Source organism: Acomys russatus, chromosome 29, assembly GCF_903995435.1.
Source record: "Acomys russatus chromosome 29, mAcoRus1.1, whole genome shotgun sequence".
Lineage (NCBI taxonomy): Eukaryota > Metazoa > Chordata > Mammalia > Rodentia > Muridae > Acomys > Acomys russatus.
The window spans coordinates 1,287,562-1,309,083 of record NC_067165.1 but is presented as its reverse complement, the minus strand read 5'-3'; the positions used below and the strand labels follow the sequence as shown (position 1 = coordinate 1,309,083).

Here is a 21,522-nt window from a genome sequence, read left to right as displayed (position 1 = left end):
CTGTAAGTTTATGTCACTAGGCATAACTCCCACAGAGGTTGTGGGTACTGAGATAAACCAGCCATTGATGGTCACTCACTGTATCAGTCTGAAATGGTTCAAGATAGCAGAACTTCCGAATGTATTTGGGGGCCTGTCTTGATTTTATAAAGAAAATGGGGGCACATGCAAGTATGGAGAGAGCTGAAGAACAGCAGTCTGGGTAGCTGTGATCAGGGAATTGAGAAACAGTTTCAGTGAGGAAACACGGGGCCAAGGAAAGACTAGTGTACTTGGGGATAAGTTTTCAAACCAATGTAGCTGCTAGGTGAGAGCTTGTATATGCGTATGGGGTAACATAGCATAGGGAACAGCAATGGCTTTCCAAAGTCTCATTATGTATGACTGGTTCATACTGGAAAGCCCTTACCCAGAGCCAACAGGGAAAGAGATTCTAGGGAATTATCAAGTTGCTGTCAAATAAGCAGCAATCTAGTGAAAGTGCTTTCTTTGGAATTTTGACATTTACTCCATTTCTTCTGACATTATTTAACTTTTTATTTTTTTAAAAAATGTGGCCCCATGGCCTTGGGCAGCCAGAAGAGAGAGACACTCAAGTGCCCACCCTGGACCCTGCAGCAGTCACTACTATGATGAGTGTCCATGTGATAGAGAGATGGGAAAGAGGGATATGAAAGGAGAGATGGGAGAGAAAGTGAAGCCGAGAATTCATGTACCGCAGAGAGAGTTGGAATTGGAGATACAACGGCAGTGAGAAGCAGGTGGATATGAGGAGTCTTCACAAGCATGTGGGCCAATGGTGATGTCTGGGCCTGGGCTGCCTGCCACCAAGGGCCATGTCTGGGGTCTGTGCTGATGACTGTGGCCTGTGTTGCCACTGAATTTCATCTGGACGTCAGTGGTCTAAGCTACTGCCTGAGACCACGTTGATGTCTGGGGGCTATACTGACCCCCCATGGGGGCTGGAGGGGAGAAACTGATCTGAGTGGCCTGTGTTTTCCTGGCCCAGGATGGTGCTGAAGGCCATGTTGATATATCTATATCTACTATCTGTCTGTCTATCTATCTATCTATCTATCTATCTATCTATCTATCTATCTATCTACCTATCTGAGCATGGTGCTGAGCTGGCCCTGCCCCTTGCCTAGGCAGCATGAGAAAGCTCCTCTGGTGGCACTAGTGTGCTGGCCCCACCCCTCACTGGAGCACTCAGGGAGAGCCGCACACCTCTCCTGGGCAGCACAATATAGCTGGTCCAGGATCAGCGGGCAAGAGAGAGGCCTTGCCTCTTGCCTTGGCAAAGCAGGCGAGCTGGCCCTGGTGATATGGGTGCAGAAGATCTGGTGGGCTGACCAGCTCAGCTTCCACCCAGGCCCAGATCCAGTTCTCTGAGTTGGCCCCACCCAACATCGATGGACTGCTAGAGTGCATGAAGAGGCCAGTCCTACAGATTCAAAGTTGCAGAATCTCCCTGACACAGGTCAACAACAGATATCTGAGGAGTCCTGGTGAGGATCCAGTCCTGATAGCGTAGCAGAAGCCAGAGGCCTGGAACCAGACCAGTGACTCACTGCAACGAACATTTGCAAGCTGTTTGGGCAGGAGAGTGTATTGTGTGACACACAACAGCTTCCATGGAGAGATTTTTTTCTTTTGGGGGGAAGCTGCAAGGGTGGAGGGCAGATATGAAGGAGTGGGGATATGAGTGGGATGGAACTCATGATGGGAAGGTCACAAAGAATCAATAAAAAGTAAAAAAACAAAATGAAACAAACAAACAAAAAAAAACTCCCCCCCAACCAAACCCAATAACATTATGCTTTTCCTTAGCACAATGCAGCCAACTTTTAACAACAAAATATTTAAATACCCATTTCCCAAGGAAGAGACTAAGATCCACATGATATCTTAAGGGTGTCTAGATAATTTCAATCCCTCTTTAGTTATGTTACACTTATGCCTTTGAAATCCTTTGATATAAATAATGAATATGTAAGTGACATATGATTACAATGTATTAAATGATGTGAGATTGAAGATAAGAAAAAAAAAAAAACCCAAAATAGTCCATTAATGTATGGAGATATAAACCAAAATAAGAAAGAAAATGAACACAATTATTATTTTGACACCTGATGATTTGGCTATAGCATTTTTACCTTTTTTTTTTATGCATTTCTTGATTTTCCTGTCCTCAGAAAGTGGTTCAGTTGCCTGAGCTCTTTGCCTAGCAAAGATCCTTCCTGGAGGAGCCTGGCCACCAGCAGTCCTGTCTGTGTTAGGGTTTTAGAATTTTCCATCATTTGTGCTTTATGAAGACACTAAAGGGAATTCAATTGAATATTTGAAGTTCTAGTCCCAAGTCCTTAATTCTCATTTTCCATAGAAAACTAATTTCTCCTTAATTCTCATTTTCCGTAGAAAACTAATTTCTCTTTATAATCATGATGAATCTCTTTATCTCACAGGTGGCTGAGCTGCCCATAGTAGTCAGGTGGAATAGAGTACTTTGCTTCATAATAATGATAGTTATATTCACTGATATGAGGAGGTTTGGTAGAACGTAAGTATAATTCTAATACTTGGGAGGCTGGGGCATCAAAATTTTGAGGGAAACCTCAAATACAGCAAGATCTGTTTCAAGCAAGAATGATGTATAGTTGCCAGATGGTGGTGGCACAGGCCTTTAATCCCAGTCCTTGGGAAGCAGAGGCTGACAGATCTCTGAGTTCGAGGTCAACTTTGTCTTTAGAATGAGTTCTAGGACAACCAAGGATGCACAAAGAAACTCTGTCTCACAACAAACATCTAAACATAAAAAATATATATATATGAAAGACAGATAGTCAACCAGGAACCTTGCCAGTCATTTAGCTAGCAAACAAACAAAAAACAGGAAACCAAAAATAGAAGAATGAGAATTAAATTTTTAAAAGGTATTTTTTTGAGAATTTTATACACAAGTACTGTGTTTACATCCTTTCCATTCCCCATCGCTCCTCTTCCCCCCAGTTCCTCTCAGGTCTCCCACTTCTTCTCAAATGCATGACTTCCTATTCTTAATTAAACCACAGAAGTACAACCTGCTAAGTCCACTTAGCACTGTATTGGTATTGCTCCTATGTATATGTGCTCATGGCTGATCATTTGGGATTGGATTGTCTATGTTGGCCTCTTCCCTGGAGGATGTTGCTTCTCCCAGTATAAATTTTTAAAATGGATTCTTAGGTATACAATGAGATAAGCTATTTCACAACATGGTTCTAAAATTCTGGCATCTGTATGTGGGTGAAATAATGTCTCAATAACAATAGACTAATTGATGATTCAGAAAATATGTGTCATCCTGATGTTGGTGTTTTCTGTAAGCCTTTGTTGTCAAAAGGCCATGCAGGGTGATAGCAGGGCAGCTCCTTAAGGATGATGGGAAATATGGCGAACCAAGTAAACTCTGAGGGCGTGAGCCTACCCTGACATTGAAGATAATATCTGTGTGGAATAATCACACTGTGCACGAAGTGCTCTGTGACTTGACACATGATGGTTATAGAACCACTCAACTAAGAAAGAAAATTTATATGCATATTCATAAATGTTTGGTCCAGTAAGAACAAATAATGACCCCAGGAGAGCTGGCTGATCTTCCCAGGAAATACTGCCACACTGGGAAAATAAGTATTCATTTTCGCTTTTGTCAGTTTTCTGCACACGTTATCAGCATCCACACACATATCAGAGGAAAACTTTGCCACCCCCCTGAACCTCACCTACACTTTCCCATGAATCCAAGTCTATAGTCCTTGACATAGCCATACCCATATCAAGCAATACACACTTTCCCAGGACTTCACTCACTCAGGGCTTTCTGGCTCCATACAGAAAAATCTTCCAACTGAAAAAAATGTCCAGGCCCAGACAGATTCACTGAAAGGATTCTACAATACTTTTGAAGATTAGCATAAAATCCTCCCAAATTATTCTATAAAAGAGAAAAGAACTGAATGCTTCCAAACCTATTTTTGTGAATCTAGTGCTGCCCTGATACCAAAATCAGGTAAAGAAATAACAAAATGGAAAATGATAAACCTATTACTTTGATACTCATAGACATGAAAATTCTCAATAAAATATATTTAAGACACCAAAAAGATTATTTTCCATGGTTGTGCTGGCTTCATTTCTGATATTTAGGGTGATTTGACACAGATAAATTAATAAATGAAATAATCACATGAATGGATTCCAGGACAGAAATCACATTATTGTTTCAAGACAGAAATCACATTATTATTTCAATAGATGTAGAAAAGACTTTTGATAAATTCAAAATCTCTTAACAATAAAATTCCCCCCAAAGACTAGACATGTAATGAACATGTCCTAACATAACAAAGGCTATTTACCATAAACCTATAGAAACCATCATGACAAACAGAGAAAAATTCAAAGAGTCTCCACAAAGAGCAAGAGCCACCACAATAAGACCCATCCATTCTCTCTACTTCTAGTTAATATAGCTCTTGAGGTCTTAGAGGAGAAGACAAGAGGAAAACAAAGGGACTACCAATAGGAGAGGAAGAAGGTAGAAGTATCCGTATTTGCAGATGATGGATTCTTTTAGTGGAAAGATGCAAAATTAATGCACAAAATTCAGAAACAGTCTTAGATTACAGTGACTAGCATCCCAAGAAAGAAATCAGGGGGTAAGTATGTTCACAGTAGTCTCAAAAAGTACCTTGGAACAAACTCAACAAAGTAAACGAGAGACTTACATAGTAAAGGTTTAAAATGCCAAAGTAAGATAGATACCAGAATACGACAGGACTGGCCTTGCCTGTGGAATAGATGACGTAATACTGTGAACATCACCATCTACTAAAGCCATCTACAGATTCAGTGCAATCTCAACCAAAAGTCCAAGGTCATTCGTCACAAAGGGAAAAAACAATCTCCAAACTCATATGGAAGCACAAAAGATGTCAGGTCGCTAAAGCCACATGGAACAAAATGAGCGATGCTGGGGGACTGTTATGTCTGATTTCAAGTTACACTACAGAGACACAGTAATAAAAACAGCACGACAAACATAGTAGAGGGCTGAGACAGAAGCCTAAACAACCATTTCCATCTTTTTTTTTTTTTTTTACAAAAATGTCAAAAATATATACTGGGGAAAAAAAAAAGGCATGCAGCAAAGAGTGCTACAGACACTGATGCCTACGTGCAGAAGCATGAAACTAGAGCTTTATTCTTCTCCGTGATGGAAGCACGACTTCAAGTGGATTGAAGACCCCAACACAAGACCTGAAGATATTAAACTGTTAGAGGGAAATCACAGGAATCACGTCATGATAAGGTCTCAGGTCAGGACTTTCTGAACGGGACTTTTGCTTGCTCCAAAGTAGTGCCAATCACTGACAAACGGGGCGTCCTGTAACTAAAAGGCTGTGTATAGTGAGGGAAGAAACTAGTTAAGCGAAGAGACAGATAACACAATGTTGAAAACCTTTGCCAAATATGCATCTGACAAAGGATTAATATCTGGAATATATAAGAAACTAAGTACCAAGAAAACAAACCACCCAGTGAAAATTCAGGCTAAGGGCCGAATGGCGAGCTTTCAATACAAGGCATAGAAATGGCCAGTAAGCATTTTTAATGTATTCATGCATTTGGAGAGATGGCTCAGTGGTTATGAGCACTTAACATTCTTTCAGAGAACCAGAGTTTGATTCCCAGCACCCATACTGGGTGGCTCACAACTGCCTGTAACTATAGCTCGAAGGCATATTCAGTCCTTTTCTGATCTCCTTGCATGTGCATGCAAGCACATACACACACTGACATATATAGTAAATAAATGTGTTCAACAGCCTAAGCCACCAGGAAATTAAATACAAATTAAAGTTAATTTTATATCCCATCTCCCCTCAAGTGAAACAACTACAATTAAGAAAACAAAGGAGAATGAATACCGTTGAGGTTACAGTGTTGAGTTAGATTGACTAGCTCCTCAGAACAGCACTGTGCTGCTTTGATAATGCCTGCTATGGTTTCATCACATATTTACTCCGTTCTTTGATGTCTCTTACTCCTACTAAGCTGTAAGTCTCAGGACAGACTGGCTATTTCGTTTACCACTTCATCCTTTTGTTTATCATTACATCCCAGGACGTGACATACAATAGGCGCTCAGTAAATATTTGATGCAGGTGTCACTTGATAGCATCATGCCATCTCCTGCAAAGCAGGGTACACAGGACAGCACGGCATGCACCAGCAGGAGAAGCCAGTTCCAGTACCGCTTCAGTGGCTGTCTTCCTAACTGACTTTAGGCAGGCCACCTGAACGCTTGTCTCGCTGGGCAATGAAACAGTTGAACCCTGGAGAATGGCAGTCAGGTTCTTAGTGTAATTTCTCGGTGTGGTCAAAGGTTGTGCACTTGATTTTAATTTTGGTGCCTGCCATTTTTACCTAAGTACTAGCAGTAAACCTCCATAGGTCGAGGGCAGGAATTCCTCTCTGTATTCAAGGTTAGGAAAGTCTTCACTATTTTATCCGTATGTCTTAGAAACTGCATTTGTGCCTCTGGTGTTCCTCCAAGCTATTGTGGAGGTAAAGGCCTCAGTTTGAGAATTCTGTACGTCTAGTTATATTTTTAATCCCAGGTCTGTGCTTGCTTCTTGTCTGATCTTGATGAAACAACCTCTGACAGTTTCAAATTCCTCTCCTATAAAACAAGAGTGAAAATAATTTCCTTACAGGATCACTTGAGGAATAAAATCAGATTGTCTCTGTGAATTTGAAAATCTATTGAAAATATCTGATCTAGGTTTAAAATGAAAAAACTGAAACTATAGGAAAATTGTGTCTATGTGTGCATGCATATGTGTGTGTGTGTGTGTGTGTGTGTGTGTGAGAGAGAGAGAGAGAGAGAGAGAGAGAGAGAGAGAGAGAGAGAGAGAGGCACAGAGACAGAGAGACAGAGAGAGGAAAATAGTGTAAAAATGTGTGTGTGAGCATGCATGTGTGTGTGTGTGTGTGAGTGTGAGAGAGAGAGAGAGAGGCGCAGAGACAGAGAGACAGAGAGAGGAAAATAGTGTAAAATGTGTGTGTGAGCATGCATGTGTGTGTGTGTGTGTGAGAGAGAGAGAGAGAGAGAGGTGCAGAGACAGAGAGAGGAAAATAGTGTAAAAATGTGAGTGTGTGTGAGCATGCATGTGTGTGTGTGTGTGAGAGAGAGAGAGAGAGAGAGAGAGAGAGAGAGAGAGAGGCGCAGAGACAGAGAGACAGAGAGAGGAAAATAGTGTAAAACTGTGAGTGTGTGAGCATGCATGTGTGTGTGTGTGTGTGTGTGTGAGAGAGAGAGAGAGAGAGGCGCAGAGACAGAGAGACAGAGAGAGAAAAATAATGTAAAATTGTGTGTGTGAGCATGCGTGTGTGTGTGTGTGTGTGTGTGTGCGTGTGTGTTTCTGAAGCTCACGCTGTTACAGTCCCTGCTTCTCCGTTCTGTCTGGACCCTTGCTCTAGCTCTCCGTTCTGTCTGGACCCTTGCTCTAGCTCTCCGTTCTGTCTGGACCCTTGCTCTAGCTCTCCGTTCTGTCTGGACCCTTGCTCTAGCTCTCCGTTGTTCTGTCTGGACCCTTGCTCTAGCTCTCCGTTCTGTCTGGACCCTTGCTCTAGCTCTCCGTTCTGTCTGGACCCTTGCTCTAGCTCTCCGTTCTGTCTGGACCCTTGCTCTAGCTCTCCGTTGTTCTGTCTGGACCCTTGCTCTAGCTCTCCGTTCTGTCTGGACCCTTGCTCTAGCTCTCCGTTCTGTCTGGACCCTTGCTCTAGCTCTCCGTTCTGTCTGGACCCTTGCTCTAGCTCTCCGTTCTGTCTGGACCCTTGCTCTAGCTCTCCGTTCTGTCTGGACCCTTGCTCTAGCTCTCCGTTGTTCTGTCTGGACCCTTGCTCTAGCTCTCCGTCTGTCTGGACCCTTGCTCTAGCTCTCCTCCGTTCTGTCTGGACCCTTGCTCTAGCTCTCCGTTCTGTCTGGACCCTTGCTCTAGCTCTCCGTTCTGTCTGGACCCTTGCTCTAGCTCTCCGTTCTGTCTGGACCCTTGCTCTAGCTCTCCGTTCTGTCTGGACCCTTGCTCTAGCTCTCCGTTCTGTCTGGACCCTTGCTCTAGCTCTCCGTTCTGTCTGGACCCTTGCTCTAGCTCTCCGTTCTGTCTGGACCCTTGCTCTAGCTCTCCGTTCTGTCTGGACCCTTGCTCTAGCTCTCCGTTGTTCTGTCTGGACCCTTGCTCTAGCTCTCCGTTCTGTCTGGACCCTTGCTCTAGCTCTCCGTTCTGTCTGGACCCTTGCTCTAGCTCTCCGTTCTGTCTGGACCCTTGCTCTAGCTCTCCGTTCTGTCTGGACCCTTGCTCTAGCTCTCCGTTCTGTCTGGACCCTTGCTCTAGCTCTCCGTTGTTCTGTCTGGACCCTTGCTCTAGCTCTCCGTTCTGTCTGGACCCTTGCTCTAGCTCTCCTCCGTTCTGTCTGGACCCTTGCTCTAGCTCTCCGTTCTGTCTGGACCCTTGCTCTAGCTCTCCGTTCTGTCTGGACCCTTGCTCTAGCTCTCCGTTCTGTCTGGACCCTTGCTCTAGCTCTCCGTTCTGTCTGGACCCTTGCTCTAGCTCTCCGTTCTGTCTGGACCCTTGCTCTAGCTCTCCGTTCTGTCTGGACCCTTGCTCTAGCTCTCCGTTCTGTCTGGACCCTTGCTCTAGCTCTCCGTTCTGTCTGGACCCTTGCTCTAGCTCTCCGTTCTGTCTGGACCCTTGCTCTAGCTCTCCGTTCTGTCTGGACCCTTGCTCTAGCTTGCCTAGGTTTCTCCTGAGAAGGGGAAGGGATGACAAGTTGTAGAACAGCACCACCCATGAAAGGAAGCCATGCACCATGGAGGCTCATGGGGACATAAGCACTTCTCCATGTGTAGTGGGGGTGTGAACAATGTGGGCATCTTTGCTGTTATGTCTTTAAAATATTTTTAAGTTCACAATAAGGGGCAGAGACTGGTGTTCCATCTTGGAAAGCACCGAGTACAATGCACAACATTTTATAGTATCAGGCACGTAAAAGGGTGTTTTCAGTTAACTGAACAGCTCGGGTATTAAAAACAGAAGTGAAAAAGAAAAAACCTTTGAACCCTGTTTTTCATCCCCCTCCCAATCCAGGAACTTGAAAAATCATTTAAGGAAAGGTTTTAGAGGTTTCTATGACTTATAAAATATGCACATTTTAAGGTATTTTTTGAGGTGTGCCTGAAAGTCTAACAATGCCTTGCAACATCACTATCTTGTCTTTTTTTTCTCAGAGCTGAGGACCGAACCCAGGGCCTTGTGCTTGCTAGGCAAGTGCTCTACCCCTGAGCTAAATCCCCAACCTTGCAACATTACTATCAATTGTCCATTTTTGTGCTTTCTTTCTTATGTGTAAATGTGACAATTGTACATCTTTTGGGATCTATTATGGTCATTCAAAACATGCACTAGATGTGTGGCAATCAAATTGGAATAGTTAAGCATTAACACCTCCTTAGCTACTAATAAGCTTTACATGTTGTAAATTTCATACCAGTCTATGCATATTGAAACATATCAGAGATTATTTTACCTAATAATTACCCTATTGCACTGCAGAAGAGCCGGAAGCAATTCCTCCCCTCACCCATTGGTTCGCCTATGAAGTCTCTTTCCATCCCTAGCCCCACCCTTCCCAGTATTTGGTAAGCAACATCCCACCCTATTCTTTTACAAGACTGTCTGATTTCCACACATGAGTGAGAGCATATGGTATTTGTCTTTGTGTGCCTGGCTTATTTCACATAACATAATGACTTCCATTTCCACCCATGTGGCTGCAAATGACAAATTTTCATTCTTTCCGTGGTTGAGCAATATTCCATTGTGTAAGTATACCCATTTTCTCTGTGTCCATGTATTCATGGAAAGGCATCTGGTCTGGTCACGTGTTTTAGCTAGGAATTCTGCTGTCATAAATGTGGGGGTGATAGCAGCCTCTTGATCCAGCGATTTCATTTCCTTTAGATACATAACTTGGTAGTAGAACTGCAGGCTTCTATGGTAGTCTGTAGTTTGTGTTGAATTTCAGTAACATTTTCAATTATAGCTATACTAACTTATATTCCTATCAGCAGCATTTGAAATGCACCCTTTCCCTGCATACTTATGTGAGTGATGCTGTTTGCTGTTTTGGTAATGACCATTCTAACCAAGCTGAGACCATAGTTCACTGTGGCCTTGATTGTATTGTCTCAGTCTACACACCCTGAAACTTACCCATCTTCAAACACATCCTCACATCCTGCTGAGGGACTGGGCAAAAAATTGAGTATGTATAAGTAAATGACTATATTGATTGAGTTTTTTAAAGCAATTAAGAAGTAAGAAAACATTTTAGCATGGAGGAGGAGTGTGTTAGCTAATTGTATGTCAACTTGATACAGTCTACAGTCATCTGAGGGGAGGGAAGCTCACCTGAGGAAACGTTTCTGTAAGATTGGGCTATTTAGGCGACCCTGTAGGGCATTTTCTAATTATTGATAGGAGACTAACCAGCCCATTTGTGGGTCCCCTTGCCCCAGGTTGGTGGTCTTGGGTTCTATAAGAAATCAGGCTGAGCAACCCATGAGGAGCAAGCCAGTAAGCAGCACCCTCCAAGTGTCTGCTTCAGTTCCTGCCTCTGGTTTCCTGTCCTGCGTGAGTTCCTGCTCTGACTTCCTTTGATGATGAACTGTGATGTGGAAGTGTAAGGTGAAATAAACTCTTCCAAAACTGTTTTTGGTCGTGGTGTTCCATCACATCAACAGAAACCCTAACTAGCATAGATAGTGAAAAGGAAGAAGTGATCCACTGACTGTAGGTGCCTTGAGTCAAAACATGGTTGACATTAACATTTAAGGCAGAGAGAGTAAATGGAAAAGTTGAAAGCAGGCGATTATAGCTGGGATGCAATTAATAAGGTCTAAAGGCAGTTTGGGGAGTTTGGCTTGTTTTGCTTTCCTTTGGCTTGATTTTGGGAGGTCTCACAATGTGTCTAGAGCTGGTCCATGTCAATTTTGAACACAGCAGTTCTCCTGCCTTGGCTTTTGGGGTGTTGGGATTTCAGGTGTGCACTACAGGCTTGTGTGTTCTGTTTTTGCAACCAGTTTCTCTAACAAGTGAAGTCTAAAGAAGCGTCTTCACATCTCAGATGTGTTTTAGCTTAATTGACATTGTGTCCCCTTTCTCTGGATTTTCACACAGCATTAGACATGTAACTAACTTAGCTCAAATTATATTCTAAAGACATTATTTTACAAAAGTAGAACACGGGCCCTAAAGGACCTTAGCAGATGTGCCTTCAGCCTACCCCGTTTGTAAGAGGACAAAGGCAGAGAGTGAAAGTGAGTTTACCTGAGGACACAGTAGTACTGCAGGCCTGAGGTGGGATCCATATTCCTACCATGCCTTTAGTTTAAAGACCATGGCTGCCTTGCTTTAAGACCTTTCAAAGTACTTTTGCTGGGAAATATTTGAGACACAGAAGCTTGCAGAGTTTACTATGTTAATACGTGTTGTGTTTAAGTATGTATCTAGGTAGGAGAATGAAATATGATGGAGTTGAAATGCTTCCTCCGAGAATTCTCCCCGAAGTCTCACCACTCTCCTCTTCCTCAGGGGTAACCATCATGACAAACTTGGCATTTTTCAAGAACTCCTGTGGGATTCTGTCTAAAGGGAAATACATTCTGTAATGATTGCATTTGTGCTTTTTGTCCTTATTAACATGTGTGGACCTTTAATGAAAAAATGCTGCCCATTTACGGACCCCATTGGCCAGGGGAGAAAGGGTCATAAATGGGACCGTTAAAAGAAACCCTCACAGTGAAATTAAACTTTATTGAAACAAGATAATGATTTCAACAGTAAGAACCAAACCCTGTTTTCCTAAGAGTATAAATGGAGGTGCTTCTAGAAAGGACCAGCTTTGTGGGCCACATAGCTCATATGGCTCCATGCTTGGCTATATTCTGTGCTGTGTGTACGGTGAAATCCTGGGGGTTTTCTGAGCAAGGACCTGAGTCTTTATTCTGCCTGCCTCTTACCTGCTGTTGCTGCTGGTTCTGGGCCCAAGGAGGCAGCCTTAGTCGACAGTGGGTGTCAAACACGCTTTGTCCTCAGGGGGGCGCTCGTCTGCTTTTAATACTAATCCAAAGACTGAGTGTGGGCATCTTGTTTTTATTTCCCCAAGGAAGAGTTAAATAAATAGGGGTTTCTTTGTTTCTTTGTTTGTTTTAGGGTAGATATTTAAATAAGGAAACAGACATGAAAATACTGACAGGAGCTCTGCTAAGGACAGTGTCAGAATTTCTTTTACAGGTAAAACACGTAAACATAGACATGGGTCATCCTTATGTTACAGGTAAACTTGGAAGTTTAAATATATGGGAAAATGACGAGTAAGAGGGTGAAGTAAAATTTGAACCCAGGGGTCTTTGTCTTCAGAGACAACAAATAGAAATTTGTCTGGGAAAAAAATCCTAAAAAAGAGATGCAAAAACAATTGTGCAAACAGGAATTTTAACCGTCTGTCCTTGTGATAAGTCGTGTTTTGCAAGGACACAAGAAGACTTTTCAGGGTTTGTCGTTCCTTCTAAATTCACCTTTACTGAACAGGAGCAAGACCCTATATTTTTTTTTTGTTGTTTGTTTGTTTGTTTTTATTAATTTATTCTTGTTACATCTCAATGTTTATCCCATCCCTTGTATCCTCCCATTCCTCCCCCCCCCATTTTCCCATTATTCCCCTCCCCTATGACTGTTCCTGAGGGGGATTACCTCCCCCTGTATATTCTCCTAGGGTATCAAGTCTCTTCTTGGCTACCTGCTGTCCTTCCTCTGAGTGCCACCAGGTCTCCCCCTCCAGCGGACATGGTCAAATGTGAGGCACCAGAGTACACAAGAAAGTCATATCACACTCTCCACTCAACCTGTGGAGAATATTCTGACCATTGCTAGATCTGGGAAGGGGTTTAAAGTTTACCTCCTGTATTGTCCTTGGCTGGTGCCTTAGTTTGAGCGGGACCCCTGGGCCCAAAATCTGCCTATCATATTGTTCTACTTGTAGATTCTAGGACCCTCTGTATCCTTTTATTTTGCTATTCTCCCATGCTTCTCTCATCTAGAGTCCCAATAGGATGCCCTCCCCTCTGTCCCAGTTTCCTGGTAAGTGAAGGCTTTCGTGGGGCATGCCCCTTGGGCTAGTAGGCAGATATAAGTGAGTATATACCATTTGATTCTTTCTGCTTCTGGGTTAACTCACTCATTATGATCATTTCTAGCTCAATCCATTTATCCACAAATTTCGGGAATTCCTTGTTTTTAATAGCTGAGTAGTATTCCATAGTGTATATGTACCACAGTTTCTTTATCCACTCTTCTACTGATGGACACTTAGGCTGTTTCCATGTTCTGGCTATTATGAATAAGGCTGCTATGAACATGGTTGAGCAAATTTTCTTGTTGTGTGCTGGAGCATCTTCTGGGTATATTCCAAGGAGTGGAATAGCTGGGTCTTGAGGAAGCCCTATTCCCATTTTTCTGAGATAGCACCAGATAGATTTCCAAAGAAAAATATGGAACGCTTCACGAATTTGCGTGTCATCCTTGCGCAGGGGCCATGCTAATCTTCTCTGTATCGTTCCAATTTTAGGATATGTGCTGCCGAAGCGAGCACAAGAACCCTATATTTTTATCCAGTTCTAATAAATATGGATCTCAAGTTTTTCTGAAGCAGATAGATTTACAGTGTGCGGTCCCTTTAAGTTTTCTGGTGCATCTCATGTGGGGAGCTTTGACTTTGGGGCGTTGGAAGCACAGTCCCTGAAAAGGAGAGATACATTTAAACTGGCATATTTCAAATTGCCGGCAACCAACTTTGCTGACAGCACTTCGAGGGGTCCATGAATATCCAACCATTGGGAGAATAGTTAAATCTTTATCATTGAGTTAAAAATGAAATCTTACACCCATTTAAAAACATAGACACTTTCTAGAACAGAGGGACCAAAGCCCTCTCCTACCGTGCTCTGCTCTTTTGGGCTCTTTAAGCATATTAAGCATCAGTTAAAACATATTATCAATTAATTTTAACTTACAAACTAATTTATATTTAACTCTGAAGGTTAATGTTTCCATTTAGTCCTGATCTGTGAGATTTGTGACTAAAACTTATACGTAATTTAGGAAACTGATTCAAACATGTTTTCTTCCGGAAGGGATCTACGTGTTCTATCTATGCCTGTCAAACTACCAATGTGGGGCTCCACTTGTATGTCTAAGCTCACTGGCTACGGGGGTGAATTTTTTGTCCCGTGTCAAGTGACCCTGGGCTTGCATTTGAGAATTCTCTGAGGTCTCTTCTCTTCTGATCTTTCTACTCACGGTCTATTTTGAGATGGCAAGTTCCTCTATTTCTTCCTCTGTAGGGATCTCACATCCCCTAAGCGTGTGTCTCTGGGATCCTCCTCATTCCTAGAATGGCCTCTGATCTTCTGGGTGAAGGATGGATCAAAGACCACCCACATTCGAGTCAAGAACTATGTTCTCTTCTCTCTTGCTGGCTTCCCATGTGCTCTTTTTGCTCCTAGGTTATTCTGTCCTAACTCAGTTGCCTCTCAAACACTTTCATTAAGACATTTTTGATGTTAAATTTTAGGCGATATACTCTATGCCACTCAACACGTCTGTCAGAGAAGGGCATCTAGGAAGTAGTGCTCCTGAAGGAAAACTATGACATGGGGGCATCAATTCACTCCTTATTCAAGTGCTTTTGAGTGCTAAGGAGAAAGTTTACTCAAAGAAAGGGATCATGGGATACTGTTCAGTTAGATGAACAGCTAAAGGTAGGCTGCCTGGAGAAGTTTCCCTGCAGGCATCAGCTTCCACACTCATTGCTTACCAGTGTAATTTCATTTTATTTACTTGTTCCTCTGTCTCTCAAAAGTGGTTTTGTTAGGACAGCTAGGGATCCACAGAGAAACCCTGTCTCGAAAAACCAAGTTTGGTTGTTTGGTTTTTCAAGACAGGGTTTCTCTGTGTAACATTGGGTGTCCTGGACTAGCTTTATAGACCAGGCTGGCCACGAACTCACAGCGATCCACCTGCCTCTGCCTCCCGAGTGCTGGGATTAAAGGTGTGCTCCTTTTGAGACAGGATCTAACTGTATAGTCCAGGCTGGCATAGAACTCACAATCCCCCTGCTTCAGCCTCTCAAGTGCTGGGATTACAGGCATCTCCACTACCTCAGCATCAAAGCTATCTTGTTTGGCTAATGGATTATGCTGATATCTGGTTTTCTTGTCAATCAATGAAAATCATACTTCTAAGAAGTAACAGTGGTACTTATGGGAGATGATAAATCACGGTTAGAGAGAGAAATAATGCCTGATGATGAGTGCTACTCGTAGTAACTGGAATGGAGCAGAATTTACAATAAAATTACTAATGTCCCTTAATATATTAAAGCTTTAATCTATGCAACAGGCATAAATTTGGTATAATAAATATAAGAAATAAACCCTTACTAAAATAGGTTGTTTATCTATGTGTTGTGCCTGGTGCTACATTGTTATGCCTAATAAAAGAATGTCTCAAGTTTGAACTTGAGGTTCTGGTTCTTTCCCTCCCAGCATCCATCTTTCCCTTCCTCTCTTCCTCCTCGTCCTCCTCCTTCTTTTCTCTCTGTCTCTCTGTCTCTCTCTGTGATGAGTGTGTGTGTGTGTGTGTGTGTGTGTGTGTGTGTGTGTGTGTGTGTGTAGGCCAGAGTTTGCTTTCATCAGTTTCCACCTTATGTTTTGGGACAGGATATGTCACTGAACCCAACACTCACCAGCCACTTTGTGCTAGGGTTATGGAGATGCCCGACCACACCCAGCTTTTATATGGACACTGGGATCCTCATGATTGTCTAGTGGGTACTTTACTGACTAAATCATCTTCTCAGTCTAAGATCCCAATTCTTTTAGAAAAAACTTTTTTTAACATTATATGTATGTCACTATTAACAATGGTTTCATTTTAGCTTGATATAAAGCTTATATATTCTTATATATAGAGAGAGGCAGATAAGTCATTGATATAATTAATCTGCATTTTTCATTAAAAATGTAAATATTAGGTTGTGAGAATAAGGCATGTTTATTGTGGTGCTCATATTCATTTACTGCTAAAAATCATGGACTCATTCATATGTAGATGGCGTCTTTAATTATTTGCTATTGAATGTACATGTGTATAAACATAAATAGGGTCTTTCTACATGCACGCACACACACACATATATATATACATAACACACATATATACATATGCACATGTATATATACACACACATAAAATATATATATGCATTTGTATATACTATATACATGTCTATACACTATATTTGCATATACATAAATATGTATATACATATATGAATATATGTATATATACATATACACACGCATATATCCAGCATACATAAAATGACAAATATATATGCATATATCATTTATATGCATTTTCAGTTATACTTGCTATAAAAATTTGTCCTGGCGTAAATGTGTCTTTTCTCTACATCTTCAAGTCTTTCCTTCATGCTGATGTTTTTAAAGTTTGGCTTAATGACTCTTTCCCTATATTCTAGTTGCTAAACGTGATCTTTCCTAAGCTTTGTCTTATTTGGTAGAGATTTATTTTTGATTAAAAATATTCTAATTATTCTTTGAGAATGCCATCTGTGTTTAACGTGTGTTTTGATGAAATCTACCTGCAGTCCCTCTCCTCCAATTTGTCCCATATCCTCCCATGAAACCGCATTTTCTTCCTAACTTCATGTACCTCCTTTTTAAAATCATGAGTTCAGTTGGTGCCGCGAGTATGTGTTGTGGGAAGAAGACCAGTTACTGTATCTTGGGACTCGCAGCGTCCCGTCATTGGCGGCGTCAGCCACCAACAGCTCCTCAGCTGGGGGGAGGCTTGTGAGCTCCTCCCCATCCCTGTTGGTATTTTTACCACCTTGATCTAGTGTCAGTCTTGTGTGCAGCCGCAGGCACCGAGTTGATGTGTGCAATGGGACTCTCATGCTCTGAAAGCACTGTTTTTCATTGGTACTCAGCAACCTCTGCCTCTTAAAATCTTCCAGCTGCATCTTTCCCAAAGATCCCGAGCCTTGAAGGGAGGAGGTGTGACAGAGAAGGCCGTGATCTCTCCACAATTTCCTATCCTCTGCAGTTTAGCCAGTTGTGGGGCTCTGTATTTAGCGCCATCTGCTGGCAGTGACTTTTTTATGTTCACAAAAGACGAGAATTGCATTTCACTTTTCCCCAGGCACTTCGTGGTGTCCTTATACTTTCGCCATGTCTTCTGTCTGTCGCCTTTGAACTGTACTGAAAACACAGGCTCTGTCTCTATTCTTTCTACTTGATTCCACTGGTCTACATCTCTACTATGGTTTGGAGAATTATCCTCAAAGGTCTTTGTGCTGACGTCGTGGCTCCGGTGGTACTATATTTGGAGAGAGTGCAATCTTTAGGTGGGTCCCAACGGTCCTGATGTTGCTGGGTGTGGCAGCAAAGGAAGAGCATGCAACCCTGCTTTCTGGTAGTGATGTTGGCTATTTTTCTCTTTTACACACCCCCAGCAGAGACCCCAAACCATCAGACTGGAGTCTCAAAAACTGTGAGAGTTAATTATTTCTTTATTATCTCTTGTAGGTTAATTATTTTGGGTATTCTAAGTAGAGTGGTACAAAGCTAACTAATGCAATCTTCTCAAAAACTTCTCTTCTGTCATCAGTATGTCTTAAAATAATATATTAATACCCTTCGTAGAGTACTTAAAAAAAAAAAGTTGTCCGGTGTGTTCATGATCCCTCTCTCCTCGACACGAAGTTGTATCAAGCACTATGTATTCAGTGGTGCAAGGAACAGAAATTTATGTTCACACAGCTCCAGAGGCCCTAAGTCCAGGATGAAGGGCTTGCCAGGCTTGTCCTCAGGTTCATGAGAAAAATATCTGCTTCAGAGACTCTTGGCTTAAAAGTGGCCGTCTTCTCCCCAGAGGAGAAGATAAGATGTTATCTTCTCTTTATCCTTATCTGTTTTCGAGTTTTCCTTTCTTAGGAAGGCACTTCCGGCAGTAAAGTAGCGGCACAGAGAATGGGGCATCGCGATCACTGTGTGAAAGAGTTGAGTCGTCAGGAAGACTAGAGATCCTTCCCCCAGATACAGCAAACAGCAAGCACAGAAGAGAGCTCCTGGGCAAGGTGGTTCTAAGGAGGCGTAAGGATCAGAGCACAGGCGGCCAGAGCTCCCTGCTCAGCAGCTCAGGGCTACTCTTGAGAGTACAGTTTCCCTTCCGCGGTAAACTGCCCCTGGGTCTGTCACCATCCATGTGTTTCCTGGTCCAACTCACTGTTCCAAAATACAAGGACCCGGAGATTTCAGCAGAGGCGCTTCAGACCCTCATCCGCACTTACTACAAATCCTAGTTGTGTTAGGCTACGGCCCGCACTGATGACCTCATTTCAGCTGCGTCGCCTCTCTGCTGACGCTCTCTCTAAAAGCACTAGCATTCTGAAGTTAGAATTTCTTGCAGAATCTTAAGGAGAATATAATATACATATCACAGTCTGTGCTGGATAGTTTTATATCAGCTTGACACGAGCTGAAGTTGTCTGAGAGGAAGGAACTGCAGGTGAGAAAAACGTCTCTATAACGCCTACAGAGCATTTTCTTAATTAGTGATTGGTGGAGGAGAGCCCAGCCCACTGTGGGCAGTACTATCTTTGGATTCACGGTCTTGGGCTCTACAAGAAAAGCAGGCTAAGCAAGCCATAATGAACGAGCCAGTTAGGAGCATCCCTCCATAGTCTCCGTGTCAGCTCCTACTTCCTGCCTTGTTTGAGTTCCTGTTCTGGCTTCCTTCAGTGATGAGCAGTGACTTGGAACTATAAGGGAAACAAATCCTTTCCCCTCACAAGTTGCTTTGGTCATGATGTTTTATCGCGGTGATGATAACCCTAACTAGGACACATCCCATCAAGTTATATGGAAACCTTGGGTGGGACTTTACTATTCATCTTCCTTGAGTTGGGAGTTGGGTGAGATCTGTCATCCTCTCTTAATATCTGTGAGCATTTCCTTAGGTAGTTAAAGCCTTTCAATGAAAAATCTGTATTTTTCCATAAAAATCTTGCATATATTTCCATATATTTATTTTAGGCATTTTTTTCCATTTTAAGTGCCTCTATACAAAGAATACTTTCAGAATGCATGCAAATAATATATATTTCCTGTTTATTCATGGTTGTGTGTGTGTGCGCGTGTGCACAAGTGCACACGCGGTTCCAGAACACTCTATGCCTGCAGCTATGTATTTCCCCCACTGCGTTGTAAGCACATCCCCCTGTGGAGCTATAAAAGTCTCAGTGTAATTTTAGGTGTCTGAGATAACACCTCAGTTGCTTACCCATCTCCTTCTGAAGTTTACATTTAAAATGCCGCTGCTGCTTTCTAAACCCAGTGCACACATTATTGGGTCAGTTTGTGGGGTGGAATTTTCTATTCACATGCAATCATAAATACTGGAATAAACAACTTTCTCTAAAAAAATTATCTCTGGCTACAATCTCTATCAGAGCAAGAGGCAGATGCTGATGGCTCAGGGAGCTCATGCAACCTTTAGCTCTCTGAGTCAGGGTTGCAGCATCTACAGTGAGGCTCCACAGTTCCTCACGTGAGACCTGTGAAGCTGCTCCCACCATGCTCCCAGCAGGAATCTGTGAGCGCTGAGGTACTGATTTCACAGAAAATGCTGATTTCAGTGAGCAGTGAGCATGCAGTGTATTCGAGGATTCCAGGCACTGTCTTAAGTCTTTTACACATTTTACCTTCTTTCAGTTCCCACCAGCAGTCCTACCAAAGAGCCACTACCATCTGCGTTTTGCATCTGGAGACATAAAGGTCCAGAAAGATGCATCTCCCAGGGAGTGAAGCTGCTTGTCTTTAACATATGATGTCACTTCCTTTATGCATACTTAAGTGTCTTTTTATATTGGAAGGAAGTGGAATCTGGGGGGAGACCGTGCTGATTTACCCACTGAACAGGTGTTCTTTAAACCATTGGAAAGATATTTTGAAACAAAGATGACTGCTGTATGGTATTTCTTGTCCCTTCCTGATTCTCTGGCCATCAACCAGGCTCATCTGCTTATTTGACATTGAGCTCTTACCTTGAAAGGTCACGAGTCCTAAAGGAGAGGCCTGCCAATGCTGGCAGGAATGACAGCTGACGGGAGAGCAGTGTCTCTCACTATATCCAGTTACTCTCCCAGATTACTGTCACACATCTGAATTTAAGATGCCTTTCCAGGCTGCATGCCCGCTCAGTTCCATATTTGCTTCTTCCTGGCAAGGGATGGCTTTTGTCCTCTCCCGCAATCCCAGCACTATTAGAGATACCCTAATTATCTTTCACTTTTCCATGTCTCAGGCTCCAGGCAGTTGCCAGCTAGACTGAAAAAGGATCTTAGATATTAAGACAGTGATGTTCTCCAAGCAGTTCTAAAGCCAACCACTCTCTTTCTTGCCACCAAATTGATGACAGTGACTTACAGACAGTCATTCTAAAAACAGAAAACTATTCTGCTGCACAGAATTTTATCCTGATAATTACTTTTACGTACCAAAACACAATCTTACTGCAGTACACACAGTAATGGATGTCCTTATGGCATTTTCATGCACATTCTATTTTTGTTGCTGCCCATTTTATCTAGTGTGATTCCCACCACTCTCTTCTCTCACTCGCTCCCCACCCTCTGCCCTTCCCCTCAAGTATTTCTGGAAACTTAAATCTTTTCTTAATTGTATTCTTGATGGAATTATGTTTATAGTTATTTTATTAGCAGCAGAGAGTTATTTCTTAGTTCCTTATCCATATATCTTAGTTCCTTATCCATATATCTAAAGTTAAAAATAAATGTAAAAACTTGAAATATGAAAACAGTTTTCTGAATTATTAATAAACATATGAAAACAGTTTCCTGAATTATTAATAAACACAGTTGGCTAGTAAACCTTTCCAAGATTCATATAGAACCCATCTAGTCTGAAAAACTCATAAATATGTCATAAATTTTGATAAATGTTAAATATAAACACTAACATTTTATTGGCATCGAATCTCTTAATATAATGGCTACATTCTTTCCAAATGTTAATATAAGTTGGGCATGGGGGCACATACCTTTAACCCCAGGACTCAGGGAGGCAGAGACAGAGACAGGCGGATTGCTGTGAGTTCAAAGCCGGCCTGGTATACAAGATGAGTCTGGGACAGCAAAGGTTACACAGAGAAATCCTGTCTGAAAAAAACCAAACCAAAACCAAAACCAAAAACCAAAAAGAGGTAATACAAAAATCCATAGATCAATATTAAATTCTATTTGAAC

At 42.2% G+C, this 21,522-nt stretch overlaps 1 non-coding gene across 1 annotated transcript; it reads right to left on the bottom strand.

Moving 5' to 3' along the window:
- Nucleotides 1-13,654: 13,654 nt before the first annotated feature.
- Nucleotides 13,655-13,761, bottom strand: LOC127212105 (U6 spliceosomal RNA). The gene has a single exon (XR_007833489.1). It is a non-coding gene; the product is annotated as a U6 spliceosomal RNA (small nuclear RNA).
- Nucleotides 13,762-21,522: the final 7,761 nt, after the last annotated feature.